General features: G+C 34.7%; 1 protein-coding gene across 5 annotated transcripts in view; it reads left to right on the forward strand.

Annotated features, from left to right (window-relative positions):
- Positions 1 to 252: 252 nt before the first annotated feature.
- CtBP (C-terminal binding protein) overlaps positions 253 to 20,933 on the forward strand; it is a 67,645-nt gene continuing 46,964 nt past the window's right edge. For 3 of the 5 annotated variants that reach the window (XM_085202913.1, XM_085202914.1, XM_085202917.1), the window contains exon 1: positions 253 to 506. The gene's annotated coding sequence lies outside the window, so the exon portion shown is untranslated. Of the gene's footprint in view, positions 507 to 16,224; positions 16,266 to 18,203; positions 18,396 to 20,933 lie in introns of those variants that run through there. The other 2 variants (XM_085202915.1, XM_085202916.1) reach the window with 2 other exon arrangements.

Raw genomic sequence — 20,933 nt, forward strand, 5'->3', positions numbered from 1 at the left:
ATAAATAATAATTAATAAGACATATATCGGATGTGAAAAGTTTTAGCATTTATAAACCAATACTTCATGAAATTTTCTAATTAACATATTACTATGTTAAATTATTTGATAATTTGTCATTTACTTACTTAACATATATTATTAATTATATATTTATTTTAATAAAGTAAATATTTTGAACTTGGATAAATTTCAGAACCATAGATATACAAGCTTTTTATTGTCTATGACTTGTCGGCGCGTCACCGCGTCACTTTCGTTACGCGAATCCGCCATTTTGTACGTAGCTGGCGGTGATTCAGGGTTTGCTTTCCCGGCTAAGTGTTTATCGCGTGAAAAAACTGGAAAACTTCGTTAAATTCATAATCTAAACTGACTACAGGCGAAACAAATCATTATAGTGTTATAATTTTGCTACTGTACCTAGTGCTTTCGTGATTTGTGAGTGCACAGTAATTGGAGCGCGTGGCTGGTTACTCTTTGTTGTTGGATTCGGCGTATACCAGGTAAGTTTTTACTTATTTGTAAGAAAAATATATGCTTTCAGTCATTAAAAATGTATCGTTACAAGATTATGAAAAAGTTTGTTATGGTATCAAACTTATGATATTCTGATAGCGTCATCGAAGTGGTAATAGTATGACGCAGTGTCTTCTTTACCAAATGGTTAAAATGCGGTGCATAACATCGCGTAATAAGTTACATTATACAAAACTGATACGTAATGAAGTATTTCAATCTTCCAAATATCTCTAGTGGAAATGAATGATAGTATCCACGCGGCTTTTAACTGATTGACGTTGGGACGCTGACCTACTTGTAGTAGAAAGTTGATACATTATAATTAAGCTTTTGGTTAAAACTTATCTTTCTATATATAAATATTGTGTAAAATACACTTAACTAAATTCTTATAAACCTAATTCATGTGAGTTAGTGAATATTATGCTAAAATAATCTAATATTTCTAATAAATTAAGATAATTATATTATACATATATTTCTATTGGTTTTCACATATATGCATGAACCTTTACATACTTAAATTTTAAAAAATGTTAACTATTGACTTAATTCTAATATAATTATTTTGGTTGGAATACTTATACATAATTCTTGTTATAAAATATCCACTATATAAATATTCATTGTATTGAATGAGCTGTATAAAAACTACCCAGATAACCTTTTATTGATAAATAGATTATACACACAAGTGTATGAGAGATAAATGTTGTGTTGATTGCTAACTAAATTGAGGAAAATTGTATAATAATTAAGTTATAAATAAAGTTCTACACAATCATTTCAAACCTTGCCACACAGTATACATATATCTTAGCTAAATAGAAAAGTGCCATATTTTTTTAAAATCAAGATATTACCTATAATTAATCTAACTATCAACATTACTTTATGTTGATGACAGATGCTTTATAAAATAATAATGTCGATAATGTACTAGATACAGCAGTCATTTTGAAATTTTGTACATGATATGTTTGTTACCTCGGAACTTTTGACTCTGTGAACCAATTTTGATGATCTTATTTTGTTTGATAGCTGGTGTGTCCCATTTTAATTTGGTTTACTTCTGACAATGTTATTTATGATCACATGAGTCTAAAATTTGCATTATGTATGTCCGTCACAAATAGATGTATATAACTCAATATCACAACAACTGAACTATTTTTTTGTTAAACTTAATGTTAAATGTTTGATGATCCAAAGTGATTAAACTACTAAATACTTTCTTAGTACTAATATTGTTTCTCATGTCTCTTACAAAAGTTAAATTAGTAGAAACTCACAACTAACTTTGTATTGGGTAAAAACTTTGAATGAGATTTCATTTGAAAGTTTTGCTTTTCATTATTTACCTATTTAGCTTTTGTATTTGTTTTGAGTTGTGAGGCTTTGCTTTGGAATTCTTTTCAGCTTTCATTAATTTCTTGATTGAAATTTCTTTTGGGGTAGGAACAATGCTTTTGGGTTCTTAGAGTGAATAAGTTTGCTTTTGAAGATATTTTTTTTGCCAAAACTTAGAGTTTTGAAGCTTATTGTTTCATTTGTTTTAATTGGAAATTTATTTCATAACAATTTATAATTGCATATAAATATATATTTGTCATACATGGTAGTTTGTTACAAACATATAGATTAAGTACGAGTTGTACATAAGTACATCTCATACTCATCCTCAAAGAATAAGCATTGAGGACTATATCAATTTCATATTAATAAATTAATAATAAGTCATACTTTCAACTTCCATTTACTGTGTGCTTCCATAGTATGTACTGATTGTGTATAAATTTAACTACAAAATATGTAAGTTTATCTTTGTAATAGTTTTTTCTTGTGATATGCTATTAAATCACCAATTTCTAGGGAATTTTAATTATTTTAATTATTTGTATTGTAAGCTCCCACTTATTAAATTTCATAATTAAAATATAAAAAATACTTTATGGGTGATGATGATGTTGCAAATGTCATACATACCTCGAAAACATTCCTGAGAAAAAGTGATTCCACAAGGTTTCTGCTTTATCTTTTGAAGAACAGAAGTATAAAAATATTCAATTCATGTTGATATGAGTGTCTGAGTCATTATTCCAAACCTAAAAGATTTCTAATTATTTTATTCTAATCTATATATATAAAATCGAAAGGTCACTCACTCATCACGAAATCTCAGAAACTACATGTGCTAGGAATCTCAAATTTTGCATAGGAGCTACTTATAGGACGTAGGTGCTCGCTAAGACGGGAATTTGGAATATTCGACTTCTAAGGGGTTGTTTTTGGGGTCGAAAGTTTGTATGAAAATTCGTTACTACAAGTGCTAGGAATCTCAAATTTTGCATAGACTTCACTAGGACGTAGTCATGGAGACAGAAATTAATAATAACATAGTTCACGCGGGTGAAACCGCGAGCGGGCCGCTAGTGTAATATAAAAGAACAAAACATATCAACACTGCCATATACACCACATATCTACACTCTAGACAGTGCATTCGTGATAGAACTGGAATAGAAGTATACTAATTTAGTTTAGGTTGTCTGGAAGGTTCCTTCCAGACAACCTAGACTAAATTAGTATAATGATACTTTTCATGATAAAGCTGCCTTTTCACTGTGTTTGTATGTAATTATTTGTTAATTGTGTTGATAAACTGAATCCAATTTCATATAATCATTAAAAAAATATAATTTAAATACTGATTGATGTATCTGATTAACAGGCAGTTGAATGAGTTTATGCAATTATTTATAAGATATGAACAGATCTCAAAATACAAGTACATGATGTCACATCTGTTCTTCACTGTTCTGAGTGCACTATGCAGTATGTTTGCGGCTAGCTACGTCGTAAACAAAGACGCGGCTCGCCTCGACCTATCTCCCTGCTCGCTAGGCGCTAGTCGCTATACTATAGCGACAGAAGAACCAACTCGCACCGTCTATAGTCTATATACCTAGCGATATATTACGTAGAAACTTGTTCTGTTACTTATGTACCATAAATAGGGTTGACGATACTTCAATTTCTACAAATACTAAAAAATAATTATCTTATAAGCGAATGCTCATTATCGTTATTAACTCAAATTATGATACGTATATGGCCTGTTTTATTAAGTGGCCACTTCTTAGAAACGATAATGCTGTAATTACATATTCCACAGATAGAATAATATTTAAAGTGGATAAAGAATATAAAAAACTATAGGAATTAATATCTATTTGAATACTGTAAATGTTACTTGTTCACACCAAGTTGGTCATGCCTCTATTAGCACGTTCGATTATGCAAAATTAACATAAAAAAGTAGATAAAACATGTATTTATTAATGTATTTCTTTAATAAAATAGCAAGCATTTTCGTTATGTTTAAACGACCGTGACCGCGATAGACATGCGTCAAAGCTATAAATAATCATACTCCGTATAATGTTATTCAAAAGAATATTTGCACAGTCTACGTCTTCGCCATTGTGGAACAGTTTTGATGACTCCAACAGATAATTGGGTATGGAATTCGAATACTGCCGAGCCATCGCCAAGTTCGTTCTTGTACGTTCTTGGGGAAATATTAATTATGCATGTACATTATAATTCACACAACTTGCACATAAATTAACATTTGCTTAGTATTTTTTGTTATCGTATTATGTTTCTTGTTAAACTTCGCGAACATGAAAAGTGTTGAATTATGTATTAATAAAGTTTTACCTCTTTAATAGGTTTAATTCGAGTTTGTTGAGATCTTCTTGGGGTAGTAACACATGAATCTAATAACATTTAAATATTTTCATTTCCTCGCTTTGGTGTTACATGGCGTTTAGTTCCGCCACTCAACACGCAACGTTGCGAATATTGAAAGGAAAATGGCCGGAGTGTCGTTAACACTAGGCGCTAAACCTTTTTTAAATAAATAATAGCTACAATGCAAATAATAAAAAGTATATTCTTAGATCATAGAAAAATGTTTGACTTGAAACCGTCACGATTTCACACGCATGGCCGCCTCGGTGAATAGTGTGCATATGTGTGTGCGTGTGTTTACGTACGACACGACATCCGTTTACGCACACACTGTTGCGAACCGGCTCAACCGCTTGATTGACTATCGATTACCTTTACTTTGATTTATATATTTTCTAATAGACGGTGTGGTTGGTTGGAATTATATGTTCAGCGTATAGTAAATGTCTTCCAATTACAAAAGAAAACATTTCTTTTTATAATAAATGTATTTGATCGTGTATTAAAGGAATTGTTTATTACAAAACAAGATTACACGGTACATAAGATTGACTAGTGTATTTTTTTCTTTTATACTGTTAATATATTGTGTGATATAAAATGTTAATGAAACATAATTTGTGTCTAAAAGTATAAAAGCGCTTAAATCTTGTATCACATACGGGCATACGTTATTAAATTAGTAGCCGTCGTGCCGCAAAGGAACAGCGTGTGACTGTAAACGCGATGGATGTCCCACTCGATTTCCACTCGGGGGATGAACTATTTTCATTTCCTCACCATGGTAACAATACAAAGCAAGCGAGAAGTTCCTAAAATTGGGCGGAACCCTCTACCCTGCATATGCGGCATACAGCACGAAGCTATAAAAAAAATTATAATACATTATTGCATCAAAACTGTGAGTAATTATCTGATGTGAGGAGCAGCTGCATTCTCTAATACGTAATGCATTGAAGATTGATTAAGGCCACGTGACATGCTGTAGTCTGATATCTGACACATTGGTAAAGTGGTTTCTTTTTGTCTTTTTTATTAAATCTCATAGCTTTTGTTATTATTAATTCGAATGTAATGCCAATAATATTATTTAACTGAGTTTTTCAGTTATGGCGTTTTGACCTTGCCATCATTATATATATAAACTTTAAATAAATTTAAAGTTAAATAAAGTAAATTCCGTCCTTATAATCTCCAAGTGTTTATTTGAAAAATGTTTACTAATGATATAACGTCACCCCACGTCCCCACCACACGTTGGTCGATAGCTCTCTTCAAATAGTATGAGCTACGAGCGCGGACACCACATCCGCACGCACCCACACCCACTAACCAACCGGCTCTGCTTGATCGTATATCGATTGCGTGCTGCTCTTTAGATACGGGCGTCGATTTGTTTCATGTCGTCGGAAAGTGGAAGTCGTCGGTGGTTTTTTACTTACATTTTACATTTGTTTGGTTATAGTTGTAGCTTTACATTATAACTATAATCAATATCATTTATTAAGTTACACACATTTGAGCTACTTTATTTGTTAAATTTGGACAATATCTAACTAACTATATAATATTTACACTGTAAGCATTATTCACGACTGTCAAATTACAGTGCAAATAATAATAATTATTAAATGGTTAAAAACATACTCGTTTATTGTATTAAAATAAAAGTTACATACGATAGGAAATAGTATAAATAGTTCTCAAGAACAATTTTCAATTCATTAGTATTTCACCGACGATCTCGGGGCCCAATCAGGTATTCGATTAATTACCGATCCTTTGAAGCATCTTTTTTATGAGGAAACCTTTAAAAGCACCTAATTGGATTTTAAACGCCCGTCTTTTTGTATAAGTCTTGACCCGTTTTCGACAGGGCTTCGGTATCAAAGTGGAAGGGAAGGGGTTCGAAAAGTTTTAATCGCCCAACTCAGTAGAAACAAGTTAGGGCAGAGTTCGGTGCAAAAATTAATACTTTGGGAAGCTGTAGAAAAGTTTTATGGTATAGCTCTTTTATGTTTCGCGTGAACACTAAAGTTATTTAATAGTCTAGGAGCCCCCCCAACTTAAATAGCTATCCGCGTTCTAATAATAACGCCTTTTATTACTCGAACATTACGAGATTAAGTAGTTAATTTTTTCTTCGAGCTGCTCATCTCAAGGATTTGTCGCTAACGAGGCTTTAAAATGTCTGTACAGTACGGTCAACAAGTTCACTATATCTAGATGGCTGCGCAGATAGGATATTTTCTTACTTTTGATTACTTTCTTCCCGAGTGAACGATGCGCAAAAGTTCAGAAAACCTAACTACAGGGCGGACACGACTTGTTGACCGTACTGTACATAGTTATCGTCGAGTGGCCCGGTCTGTTCGACTTCCTCTTGCAACAAAAACACTAGTCGCAACAGCCAAATCATTAGAATCATTCAAGTAGCTTAAATTGGGCTTCATATTTTAAAATGCAATGTCATTGGGCGTTGCGCTTGCACGGTTAACTGATAGCTTATTTTTAAATTTGTAATATATTTTTCCTCGTTGTATATCTAATGTTTATTGCGGTTTTTTTAATTTTTAAATACTTTATAATGGCGTTCGTTTAATAATTACGCACATTACAATATATAATTTAATAAAGGAATGATAATTTTGTACATGTAAATATTTACCTACGTTAGACCTTGGCTATAAATTTTATCTGTTTAGTTTTCAAAGGAACTAATACTAAGGGATAATGTCATGTCACTTTATACACTTTGTTTTTAAATATTATTTTTGTTTTAAAAATTAACGCAATTAAATATGCGTATACATATAAGTTTGCACCCATATGCATGAAGACACGATAATAGACACAAATTAATTGTATTTATCATGCACCTTACATAGAGGGTGTTGTGGCGCAGTGACTAGACGCGAAGGTTGTGGGTTCAATTCCTACTCGGGAAAATTAATTATTATTTATTAATATTTCAATTTCCCCCCCTGATAATAACAACGAAAAGCGCGAAACTAACACTAGGTTCCCTCTGCGTATCCTGCTACATACGTACTCCGAATGTAATTCCAAAGCATATATCTAAAAATTTTCTTTGTCACGCGTTAATGTAAACTGTCGCGCAGTAATATATGCGCATACAATTGCTAGCCAAGAGACATCGTCGTTCATTTTTTTCGACAGCGGACTCGTTCAAAGCAAATTGGTCTCGTCTGTCACAACGAGGGTTTTCCCTCGATGCCCCTACACATTGACTTTTTATGCTATTGTGCTACATCACCCATGTTTTTTGGTTACATGTACTCGTTATAATAGGGTAAAAAGTTTATAATTTTTGATTTTATAATAGCAGTACAGAAGTAGTTTGTGTAAACTATTAACGTACTACCCTTTCCAAAGTGAAGGAATGTTTCTTAATGTATTTCAACAAACACAAATACTAAGTTAAATTGAACGAGCACAGAATCACGCTCAAGTACGGTCGTTCAATAACATTATTGACAGCTATATAATTCGAATTACGTAAAGATCTATTGTACATCGGGACCACCCTCACCCCTACCCCCCCAGGCGCGGGCGGACCTCTCACTGACCGACCTATTAAAATTGTAATTGCCAAACGGCTTTGTGTATTATTACCGAAATGATGTCATATTGATTTTCCCAGATTGCTGTCTGTTAAATATTTATGGGCTTATTAAAAGAAATTGGCCGCATCCTTTCAATGAATATTGATAATGTTTTTTTATATCTGTCATGCAATATTAAGTAAAAATACGGATGATATCGTTTAAAATTTTTACTATATAAGACTTCAACTATAAGTTTTCATTTCGTATCCTATTATAAAAAATGTGCGGTCGTCAAAAGTTTAAGACGTTACAAGTTCGGTTTTATGATCTTTAAGATAAAAGTTCGCTTAATTGCAAATCTTAACGATCGCGTTATATTTTTACGGATACTTTCTTGCAATTTTGTAATTACTTGCTTCAATTATATTATCTAAACTTTTCTTTACAAGGATATTGGTTACTTCGGTGGTATATCGATATGGTAGTTGCGGTATTGGATCAAACGGACAATCGCTCATCAAACTGCTACATACCGAGATAGAGAGATGCGGAGAAAGTTATTGACGTTATTCACCGCGGCACGTAAGTATGTCAACTTAATTGACATCATTTGTAACATCGAGACGAATGGCTCCGATTCGGCTGTTATTTATTGTCCCCCGCTGTGTATGGTTCAATTTCCATTGTTCGAATTTTATTCACGAGGTATCATTGTTAATTTTTTGGAATATATACATGTTAGGTTGGTTTTATAATCTTTTTTTTAATAGAAGTCCTTTTTTGTGTAATCGATATTTGTATGTACGTATTTTATCAATTTAAATGTAGGTTTAAACCGTTTTAATAATCTAAACTGAAAAAAAAATATTACATTTTAAAATAGAAGCTGAGAGATTTTTGACTAGACTCAGGGGAAACAGTCTGAAATCCAATATGAAATGGCGACAAAATTGCGTTGTAAAATACAAGTGTTATTGCTCGGCGTTCTAGACGTCTGAAATATATAAAAATCAATGCCGACGTTTCAAAGATCATCAATAACGTCATACCGTCGGTTCATTCGTTATCTAACTCGTAAGCATGGAAAGTTCTAACTGGAAATAAAATTAACCATCGACTAACTATTAATATATTGCTTTTATTTGATAAATGAATTGTTATCAATATTACTAACGTTGAAAATAGTAATAAAAAAATCTTAAAGCTTATAAAAACAACTAACATTAATGGTAATTTTTTAGTATTTTATACAAAATATTACTAACATCAGCAATAATTTATTCAACATAACATTTATAGCATTTATATGTTCATAAGCGAGCTTAAGTGTTACAACACGTGAGCATAGTTCGGAAATATAATAACCTGCATGTACATTCATATATTACCAAGTACAAGGAGACGAACAATGGCAAATGTGATTTGAGCACAAAGGATGTTTGAAAGGGAGAAGAGCGGGTCCCTCGAGGAGCGCTGACAGTGGAACACCTTCCTCAAGATCCGAGATAGCGACCTTGTTTTGTCCCCTTCGCTAACTCGCTTATTGCGGGGTGGGGACTGTACGCTTAGTTTGATTTATTGTCGTGTTCGACTTTATACAAATATGTGGGAGGTTTGTTTTTTTGTCATAGATTTATATTGATAAGAGTGTAAACAGTTGTAACGTTAAATATTTGATTGTCTTAATTTTTACTATCTTTACTTTCATTTCTTTCCAGCACAGTTAAATGCATCGTTTCCTTTGCTGGAAATAAATGAGTAGGTGCTATAATTACTACTAGACTTCAATGTAGATACGTTGATGTTCTTATATTATCTTACGTTATTAATAATAAACGCAATAAGGCAATAAATAACAACGCTTTAGCTTAGTAGTATACAAACTTTATCTCCAAGACGATTTAATAATAACATGGTATCAAAATACCACCGGGTTATATTCAGCTGTCTCAATTCACAGATCGTGGGGGCGTCGAGTGCTGCAATATTTAAGGTTGCCTAAAAATATACCTCGCGTTGGTTTTTCATACACATACCTAATGATTTTTTGCGAGCGATTGCAACTTGGAATCTTTTTTGGACAACTTTGCGAGGAAATTGTCACTATTTTTATAATAAAAGATTCATATTTTATTTTACGTTTATGTCAATTTACATTTTGTTCAAGTTCTGTCTTTAAGAACTTACTGACCTTTTTCTACCTTACTAAGTGGTCAGTGCGACGATGACACTCTGTTTGTAGTCGGTACAAACAATACGACTACCGTTCGATGCAACATAAACAAGCGCATTATACATTCGGGCGTGATCGTTCCGTTCCGTTGTTCATTATGGCGGACGGTCGAGTAACGATGGACAATTTATGACTCAATTTTCCAAAGCTCCATGTTTTATCTTCTCTAATGCATCATCGATAACTGTGGCACTTATCTAATTTTATTGTAAAACCACTTGTTTTAATGCACGCTGCCTAATCGGTCTGCTGTGCAATTACAGATAGTTACAAACAATTTATGTACAAACACGTTAGTATGGTTGGTACATTTGATAAAATAATATATTGATGTAGAAAAAATTAAACTACAATTAGGTTGATCGACTTTACTATCATTTGTCTATTAATGATCTATAAGGAAACGGGGAAAAATACTGTTGTTTCCAGTTGGTTCGTGGGTACTTAAGGAAAGTTAAGTTCTTAATCATTACGCTTAATTAAAATGTATCTTAAGCACACTCATTACAAACTAGCCGCCTAGCGCTATAGCGTGAGAGTCTACTGGTATATCCAGTTGGCAACAACTTTGACCATAGACGAGTACGAGTAGGTACGAGTTTTATAGCGTTGTTGGTGTAATTAATCACATTTTATACTCGGAGGTCGTTTGGTATTTAATGGACGTCGTCTTCGCCCGCTCGCGGTCCGTCCTCCCGGTGAGGTATTTTACGGTTTCCGCTTATTCAGGCGGTTAATGAAAGCAGTGGGACGGGATGGCTAATTGGATTTCGTTTTGTATCGGAAACGGCCGGCAATACCACGTTTTCCTAGTAGGTTGTTCACCTTTCAACATTTTTTTGATACCTACATAAATTGCGAATACGATTGCGGGACTCGGCTGTCGTTTATTTATTTTAAATAGTCGATACTTTGAGTGGGACGTGATTGAGGTGCTATTATTATTATTATTTCAAAAAGTAATAATTCATTTTAAGGTTTGCTACTTAGTTCTTAAATTTTACAAGTCGAGTATAACCTTGCTGTTGAACTTTTAAATAGGTCTCGGAACTTGGACGAACTTCGTTCGCTGTATAGTCTTTGCTTGAACTTTTACTGAAGAATAATAAGAAAATTCGCTTGCGTTCTTAAATATATTCTCAGTTGCTCACCTTTATCGTTACCCATAGCGCCATTACAAAATGTTTTATTGGCAGAAAAAACTACTTACAACGAAAAACAAGTCGCCAAAGTCGCACGACGACGTCGAATTTGATATAAAGCTTGGTGCTGAGTCACGTAAGTGGCGGCCATGGGGAGTCGAGTGGGGCGAGAGGGGCGGAGTGGTGGGGGGCAGAGGAAACCGCTCGGCTCAGCCACCTATTGTAGTATTGTGGAGGCACGTTGTTTTTGCTGAGAGTGGTGTGTCAGCGACACACCAGGACGTGAGCCGACGTGGCACCACTGAACTAGGTTTTTAACGTCACTGCGGTAACTAGATTTATGCACAGACTTGTTTATTATACTTGGTTTGTTTCTTTTTCTAATGGATCTTTAAATTGTTAAAAACGTTTGTTACGATGTTTTATTAATGTATCCGTTCGCCGAAAGTTCGCTTCAATAACATATTTGTATAATTCCATCTTTAAAATATTCGATAACTTAATTTATGCTTAAAGTAACCATTTAATATTAATTAATTGCGCAGAATTTAGGTCGCATCTGTCGGTTTTGGTATTGGCGTCGTCGTATAAATTACGATCGACACTCAATTTTCTAACTTTCTAAAAACGGTCGTTTTTTATTGGACCGTAGGATGAGTCAGCTCGGAACTTGCTGCGACAAAACTGTAAAAGGCAATTACTTAGTCGACAAAGTTGGGCACGATTCGTCTGGGAGCAATTGAAACTGTTTGAATTTTTATTTTCATCGTGTACTGTGCGGGCCTCGGGGCTCGCAGTTTGTTCCTTTTGCCTTGTTTCCGACACGAATGGCTGCTGTTTTCGTTTTAACTTCGCCGCACTAGCGAATCGGTTTCAACTTTTTTTTGTTTATAATTGTGCCATTCCTTTTTTTTTTCATAATTCAACACGTATAAACTTCCGACTGACGGTCGACATTAGAATTTGACCGAATTATAAAAAAATCTAACAATTGTGCTCACATTTTTATTGTTGAGTTTCAATTTAAAAAATGGCTGTGGGGATTGTGATGTATGTAATACACATACAAACGTGCTAACAAGTCTAAATAAAAGATTCACTTGTTTTATCGTGAATACACTATGTTAAGTTGTGCAATATATTACATTACACGGCAACACAAGTTTTTTTTATATATAGAAACATTTAAAAATCATAACTTATTTTATTATTTGAGTATAAATATGTTAAATTCAATTGTTGTGTTACATGCTTTAATTGCTTTTGCCGGCGGTATTTATTGACATAACGGCATGTCAAAGTTGAAAATTGCTTTTGAACATTTAAAACGAATCGAAATTGGATCGCCTCTGTCCAATTCAATTAAGTTTCATACTGCGGTTATTTACTTTACATTTTTTTCCAATTGCCCTTTGTAAAATATTTTTACTCATTTCACCATTGCGAAAATAAAGCATAACATTTAGACCGTAATGGCGCAGTGATACAGAGTCAGACTAAACGGGATGGTAGTGGGTTCGTTTTTCACTTGAGAATAATACAGACAAAGCGCGGAGTTAAATTCTGTCATTCTACACGCGATAGTAAATGTGGGAAATACGGTGAAACGTAAAATATATCTTAAGATGGAAAAATTAATGATTTGTTAATAAATCCTTTCTGCTTAACCTACGATTAAAGTCTGTTTCAGATACGCGAAGATAAAATAATATGACAATGTGTAAACTTGATATAATATTTCACGTATTTCGTGCCTGATGGCATTTTTTAACTCTTACGTTACTTGTATAGTGCATACGTCATCTACCTAAACGATAAGTAGTCACGTGTAACGATAACTTTACACGCTCTGCGATTTTACTCACGTACCAACATTTATAGCCGTATATAAACTTTCTGACAATTACATTAGTATTGAACTCTTAGATAAAATATTTTTTGACTTAAATTATAATCGAAGGGCAATGATTTAAAGAAATGTAAAGTAAACATCAATATATATTTATATTTTTTAAATTCCTGAATGAATTTGAATCTGTAACATCTTTTTACGTTTGATAATCACATACAAAGTGTAAGTATACCCCGGGTGGGCATATGTTAACAGGCCGTTGACAGTCGGTGAAACGAAAAAAAAACGACCGTAGCGTCGGCCGCCCCACTTTGTCTGCCTGCCTCGATAATATAATATAAAAATATATATAACCAAATTGGACCGCATCGCTTACCGATATCACCTCTGCCCTGACAATGCAAAACGTAAATCCCTTTGAAGTGCCGCTAGGTGCTAAGCCGGTCGCATCAGCGACTTTTTGCCAACCCGCACAAAGGCAATGCCGACTCTGTTATTTTTCCGACCATTGCACAAGTTTCGAATTTCTTATATTCTTGGAAACTTTATTCATCATGTGAATATATGGCATAAGTTAATATTGATATTTAACATTACTTTGCTATATTACGTATTTATTCTATTGAATAATATCTTCAATTAATATAAGGTTAACGATGATATATTCGTTAAACTGATGTTAATTTCTTTGTAGCGTTTCTAAATGCTTAAGAAACTTGAAATACCAATAATACAGAGTACTGCAATCGTTTGGAGAACAGGTTTCCGCACCAGGTGGCACCCGACCGGCTTGTCAATGTCAATTAAAAAAGGTATAAAAACGCATCCACCGTCCGGTCCGCGGGCGCAGGCGGCGCGGGCGGCCCGTAATTACCATGTTCTGTGGATCGCGAAAATATGCAATACACGACTGTTGTTTCATTGCTATTTAAAAATTAACTATGTGTTATAGACAAAGAAATAACATGGTACGCAGAGAAGCATGATAGGAAACTTTCTCCACTTTCCGCCTAATTTATTGACATATTGCGTGTGAAGTGGATGAAGACCTAAATGCCGAAGTCGAAATGGGAATTCTTCATTCCTCAGAACGGAGATCGAGCCCATGACCGTCGTGTTTACGGCCGCACCCCGTGTCGTCTTTAGCAATCTTAAACAGTTATTCATATTTTATATTTTTGAGGATTTGTTTTTTATATTTTCTCATAATTTATACATCATGATGTAACCACGTTGTAATCTAGGCAAATGATTCACAGTGTTAGCTTACGGACGTAATCGATCTAGATAGTATAGTATACGTACGTATACTATACTATCTACTTATATCCAGTTAAACGAAGACAAATATCGCATTGTCACGTCCATGAATATAAAACTAGTATTACTTGGACTTGTGTCTATTTTTATTTCAACATACATAATAAAATATATTAAAATCGTTACTACGTGTTGGCGCAGGCCGTTGTCTGATTGTAGGTTCGATTTCCACTCGATGGAATGAATGATTTTCATTTTCACACTCCACTTCAGTCCACATTCTCGCTAGAGAGAACAGATATATTCCTAGAATTATACACTCGGCTATTGTATTCAAACCCACCACACCAGAGGGCAATATTCAGCAAGAATCCAGGACAGTACGCCCTGTCCGTTTGCCAGTTGATATTATAATTATGTCAATAGGCAAACAGATACTACCTCAGTCTAGTCGTATTTAGTAGTAGCTAAAATATATAAAAATCGCGAAAATCAAAGATCTTATTATATCCTCAATGAATATGTACCTATAATATGTAATAATTATTTACTAATAAGAATAATATTAATAAGAATATTGTATACTAGACGTATTGTTGTTCGAATGATAAAAGATCAAAAGTCTTCCAATGAATATACATGCAATTTGTACATTCCTGTCTACATAATTTATGCTTCGCTGGTACGATGGAAAGGAATATTTATTTCTCGATGTAAGAAATTATTCATATTATTCTTACTTATAAGGTGGGTGTAATCAATAAATAATGCTATTACCTAAACGTATATTAATTTTCCTATAAAAGAAATGTAGCTATTTATTCTTATACTATTTTGCACGAATGGAAAATTTTGTATCGTAGACACGTTTACTTTGTAAATATATTAGTGAATGTGAAGAATTCTTTTGTACATAAAGAATTCGAGACACGCTTCGATAGATCGTCGTTCAGTCGGCTCACATCACGAGGGAGGCTGGGGTGGCTGAGCCAAGGTCACAGCTCTGTCTCAACCTAGCTGTCGCCGGGCTTACGCTTTAAGATATATCCACTTTGAAAGAAAATGTAGCACTTTCTAAGAATAGCTAGATTTCATTTCTTATTTTGTGGTAAATATATGAACCTTGTCATTGCTGGTCTTTATTATTTTTTTATATACTAAAGTTGTAATATTTTATTTTGTCTTTATATTTCCGGTAGTTTATTATCATGCACAAAGTAAGTTTTTTTTTAAGCATCTATGAAAAAAATATTCCAATTAATATAATTAATTCTGAAATGATTTTTTTCAACAATGTGAAAGAGATAGATAGAGTGAAAACATCGCAAAGTGGCTGGCAAACGGCTGGATGCCAAGATCGAGCTCAGTAGCATGCCATTGGAGGGGCCTATGCCCAGCAGTAGACGAGGGCAGGCTGATGATGTTGATATTCAACTTTACATTAAACGTTTTTCCGCGTTTATAGTTCTTACTATAAAATATAAATTTTTTCATTAAAAAAATTCAAATTACAAATTCAAGAATTTAAAAATCTCGAAATTTATAAATACCTACTTAAATATAAATTTAGTATCGTTTGAGGCAATTTACGAGTAGAGCGGCAGAATTCAACACCACGCTTTGTTACCAGAGCCGGGAAATGAAAATATTATATTATTTTTCTGACTGGGAATTGAACCCACAATCGTCGCCTTTATAGTCATACACTTGTGCCACTGCACTATGACTTGTGCTGCTACTACTTAACTTGCTCATTTTTTAAAGAATTTATTCCATTAAATATAGTCGACAACTTTTAAGGCCAATCGGGAGGTATTGAATATTTAAGATTTGTACTTTGTACTAGGAGTTTATTTCATGACTGTAATATAATGTATATTTTATTTTCAGGTACGGCAATTAGTAGCGTAGCAACTGTGCGTAGGCGGACGGTGAGTCATTTAAGCTTTCACTCTAATGAATTGTGTCTGCCATATTTTTTATAAAACTTTGGAAACATACCTATTTAATGATAGCTATAGAGCTATGTTTTAATTGCAATCGACGTTATTATGCCGTAGTTTTCTCAATGATTATGATTGAACGTGGTGCATAGATTTGAATACTCGTCCTGGTTCTCAATGTTATTGTAGTAAGGGCAGCCATAGATTACCTTCTATATCATTCTATATATCTATGTCATGTATAACTCTTTGCTTATGTGCACTGAACTAGCAGGCAGGGGTAATGCGGCCGGTTAAAACAAGTGAGATAATAAGCCTTAATCGCTTAAAAGCAGATATCTTAAATCAATCCAAGTTTCCCAAATAGAATTCGAATCAGCCATAATAAAAAGGTAATGTAATAGAAGTTTAGGAACATAAAGATTGCATCACGAACGCTCGGCGAAGTTCGATCGGTCGAACGGCACAATGTCGGCGCATCGCCTGCCTCAACTTTGAACTATATTTCACTGCTCATTGCTCCCCACTCGCGCTCCCGTCGCGCCGCTCCCTTTCGCCGACTTCTGCAAACTTACCCACCTAAAGTAACATCTACCAACTTCCCAAGTTCTTGCGAACAATCGATCGCTAAACTTTAGCTTTTGGATAAAAGAGAAAAACTACCTTTAGTTTTAGCAATTAATATTAACTTTGTGGCGTACGATCTTTTGTATTACTTATTATATACTGCTAATACTTCGGTATAATAATTTCATTAGAACTCTAAAATTATTAAGAATTTTCAATGTACCTCTATATTTTAACTGAGTATAGAATTTACTCGTTAAGTTTAAACCAAAAGAAAATTTCACTTTACAAAATAACCGTTTCTTAAATCTATTTTTATAGTGGCTTAGTCATTCATAAGATTATAATAATATAGCCTTAGCTTAAATGTTATTAAATACGATATAAAAGTTAACAATGGAAACATTTGATGTGTGTGCAGTATTTTATTTATTTGTTATCTGTCGCCACTAAAACCGTATTAATATTCGAAGCACGATTCCATCGACTCCAATATTTCATTGTAGCGATTTGCATATGATTTTCTTTGGCATTATAATTTAGCGGAGCCGTTCACCTTGTGGCTCGTACGTTCCGAGGCGCGCCACGTGTTACTTCTCCATCACACTCGATGTTCACAATCGTGGTGTTGGAGCGCAGGACGACCAGACCGGCGCACGTTATTATTAATAGGTATTATTGCTAACAGGAAAACGTGTCTCGAAATAGCGCAATTGTGCGGCGACGAGGCGGCCACGTCCCTAGCACACTAGCGTCGGAAGATAGCACGCCATACAATCACTAAATATTTCACAGTTACCTTCCTCATGTTGCTATTTGTATGGGAATGTACTTAATTACACATTGGCTTGCCGCTAGTAGTTGTCACAAGTCTATACAAGATGATGGCTGTCGTTGACAGCTGAACTAATGTAGACAAGTCGGACCATACTCGCACCAATAGAACTGGCGAGACGTATTCGCTTGTTTTTATTGTTTCGTAGGCGACTAGCGAGTCATTATGTTCATATTATTAAATGTCTTCGTCTTTCGAAGCAGAAACACCATGTATGGAGGTTCCATTGTAAATTAGATACCATATTTATGTGACAAATTGGGACTTTATCGTTGATATAATATTTGGTCAATGATTTGATATAAAAATATAACTTAAACTTACACGTTATACATATAGAACAGAAATAGTAAATACTGTCAATATTTAATTGGATCGACGCCCACTGGGTGTCCGACCGTCACCTTCGCCTCGTTCCTCGTTTGTGGCGAACCTAACGCAGTTATCAATACGTTATTGTTGCGCAATTCCCGCCGTTAATATATAAACACGTGTTACCTGGACGGCATTCGAGAAGGTTCGACGCGTCCGCGTGGCGCTGCGCCCGCGCCGCGCGTTGCCGCCCGCGACCGGTGCATTCACCGCGAGAGCGACGTCACCGCACGTGGCGGTGGACAACTGCGGGTCGGTCTATTGTCGCCGTCCATACCCGCCAACGAGCGATGCTAGCTAGCCATTGTGAACGAATCACTCGAGCTGCCCGAAGGACTTGTCAGGTACGTTTGTTGAGCAAACTTCGCTAGTATCGTAAACAATAGCTCTCCGCCTGTTCACCCAGCGCCGGCGCGATAATCAGGTGAAGTGTGCGATCATTGCGAGCGACTAGGTATACGCGTTCAGTGACCTTGTGACGCGACGCCGTGCGCTATCGAGTATCGGCGGGCGAGCTTCACGTGCCGGCGAAATTATGTTTATTTTCTGATTAACCTGATTGTACGGCGACGCTTCATTCGTTCACATTAGTTCATGGAGGTAGACTAATATTCGTTTGGATATCTCTCGATATCGATTTGGAATCGTCTGCAGTTATAATTTGACCCCCAGTTGTGTGAATGTTGTTAGCTCTCGTTTGTGTTGTCGGGTGGATGTTGAGAGTTATTACACTCCCTGTATTTACTAAACTAAGTGCGGTCAGCGCAACTTTTGAAGTTCTTTGATCAAACTTTTGGAATCGTGCGCGGAAGTTCTCGTTTGAAGTACTCTCTCCAGTACACGATGTTTCTGTGTTGGCAACTGTAAACATTTCTGATCATATTTATTTATAAGTTTTTATTCAAGATCTACATATATTATTATTATTTCTCCATTAAACTATCTCTGCTCGTTCAAGTTTGCCCAGAGTTAGCAACATTAATTGCGTTTAGAACATAGTCGTAACTAAGTTGAAATATGAATCATTACTATTATAGTAACTTTTATAGTATTATGTATTATCTTAGTGTACTGGTTACTGTATTAACTTTCATGAAACGCACTCACAAATTTGTTCGCACTAATTGTGTAACAGCAATACGTGTCTAGGAAGCGTGAATGTGCGGAAATTGCATAATTTAAAAACATCAGACGATTCGTGTGTAAGTTTTATCATGTTCGTGTGCAATAAAATGCTGACGTTTCGAATGTGTTATATGAAATTAGTTGAAGGCTTTCGTCTGAATGCGCGGTAATTAATAGAAAGGGCATTGTTTTTTTTGCTAATAATATTTTAAACGTGTTATAAACACAGAAAACTCGTCAAGAGCCACATCTGCGTAGGTTCAAACATTTACCTGTAATTTCAATAATCTCGCCGAGCAATGCAGGTATGACGCGACACTTTATGTGGAGTACGTGGCTGTAATATAAGCAAGTGGAAATGTTTCACTAATGATGTCACATGTCACACTCGTTACATGTTGTTGATAGCGTGTGTAATTTGATTTCGAGCGGGAAACTGGTCGTGTTTTTAGAACAATATGACATTTATAAGCTATATATAGTACTAGATAACTTTTAGTTATACAAATATTTCACGTTAAACATAGATAATGTACGAGTTCTCATCGGAATTTTCCTATAAACTGTACGCTTCTACAACATTAGTTCCAAGAGGCAAGTCTAAACTATTGTAGCACAGTTTGCGACTTTCCATTCCGGCCGTGTCCGCGCAGCCGAGCATTGTATCGCATTCGACCTACGCCACTAAAACTTTCTTTGATCCCTGAGCCGCGTGTTTTCTAGGCTACTGCCTGTGTGTGCCGCCGCCCGGAGACCGGTTTTAATGTTAACCTGCCCCGGCCATATAAATAACGTCTGGTTACTCGCTAATGGACGTTATGCTGGGCAGTTGCTATGCTCTTGTTTGAAAACTACGTTGAATTACATGTACTTCATGTTGTAGGTATTTTCTTTGCTATTGTTTTCTAAATTAAAGTATAAGATATTCTAAGTTATTCAGTTTTTGTAATTTTTATACATGTTAAATGAAACTCTAACCGGATTTATATTTAGTATTATATATTTCGGGTGGACTAACCATCCGTGACCGTATACTACTGTAAAATGCGGTACCACTGTAAAAAGGTCGGGTTTTTAAAAATGTACAATACTAAAATATACGCGATTAATTCGGTAAAAGTCTAATTTCATTAAAATATAATTTCTTAGCTGTCTTCATATTATCTGCTATGTTATGGCCTCTTCATTTAGTTGTTTGACTAATCACTATAGTGAGATCAGAGGTCAGTCAGTGGTCATGAGTGATGGTCATGAATGAATATTTACTTTTTATCTGAATGTGAAATTATCTGTTTATGAACGTATGTATATCTATTTTTGTTTGTCATTGCTTTAATTATTATCACTATATTATCAGTTCTATCTGGTATACAATCAGAAGAGCGTATTTGAATTGTCCTGTTTAGTTTGTTTAGTTCGTTTATATTAAATATAAACTTACCCAAACTTGAGTGAATCAAGTAAGCGAAGTGTGGCCTGTAGTGTGGTAGCAAGAGTTTATGTAAAATATGAGGTTAGAATATTACAAATCAAATCTGCTTTACATATAATGTCTAAAAATATAAACATATAGAAATAACATTTATTTATGTAAATAAATATAGTTATTACGCACATCAAAATTTTGCTATGTCACAGTCCGTCTAAAAATATTGCACTTGGCACTGAATGGAATGGCGTTAACTCTGAGCCGACGCCAAACTATTCTTTTATACAACCCACCGTACATCACATATTCCTCTTATCACTCATATTTT

Source organism: Heliconius melpomene, chromosome 19, assembly GCF_056956725.1.
Source record: "Heliconius melpomene rosina isolate 202511_hmr_F chromosome 19, ASM5695672v1, whole genome shotgun sequence".
Lineage (NCBI taxonomy): Eukaryota > Metazoa > Arthropoda > Insecta > Lepidoptera > Nymphalidae > Heliconius > Heliconius melpomene.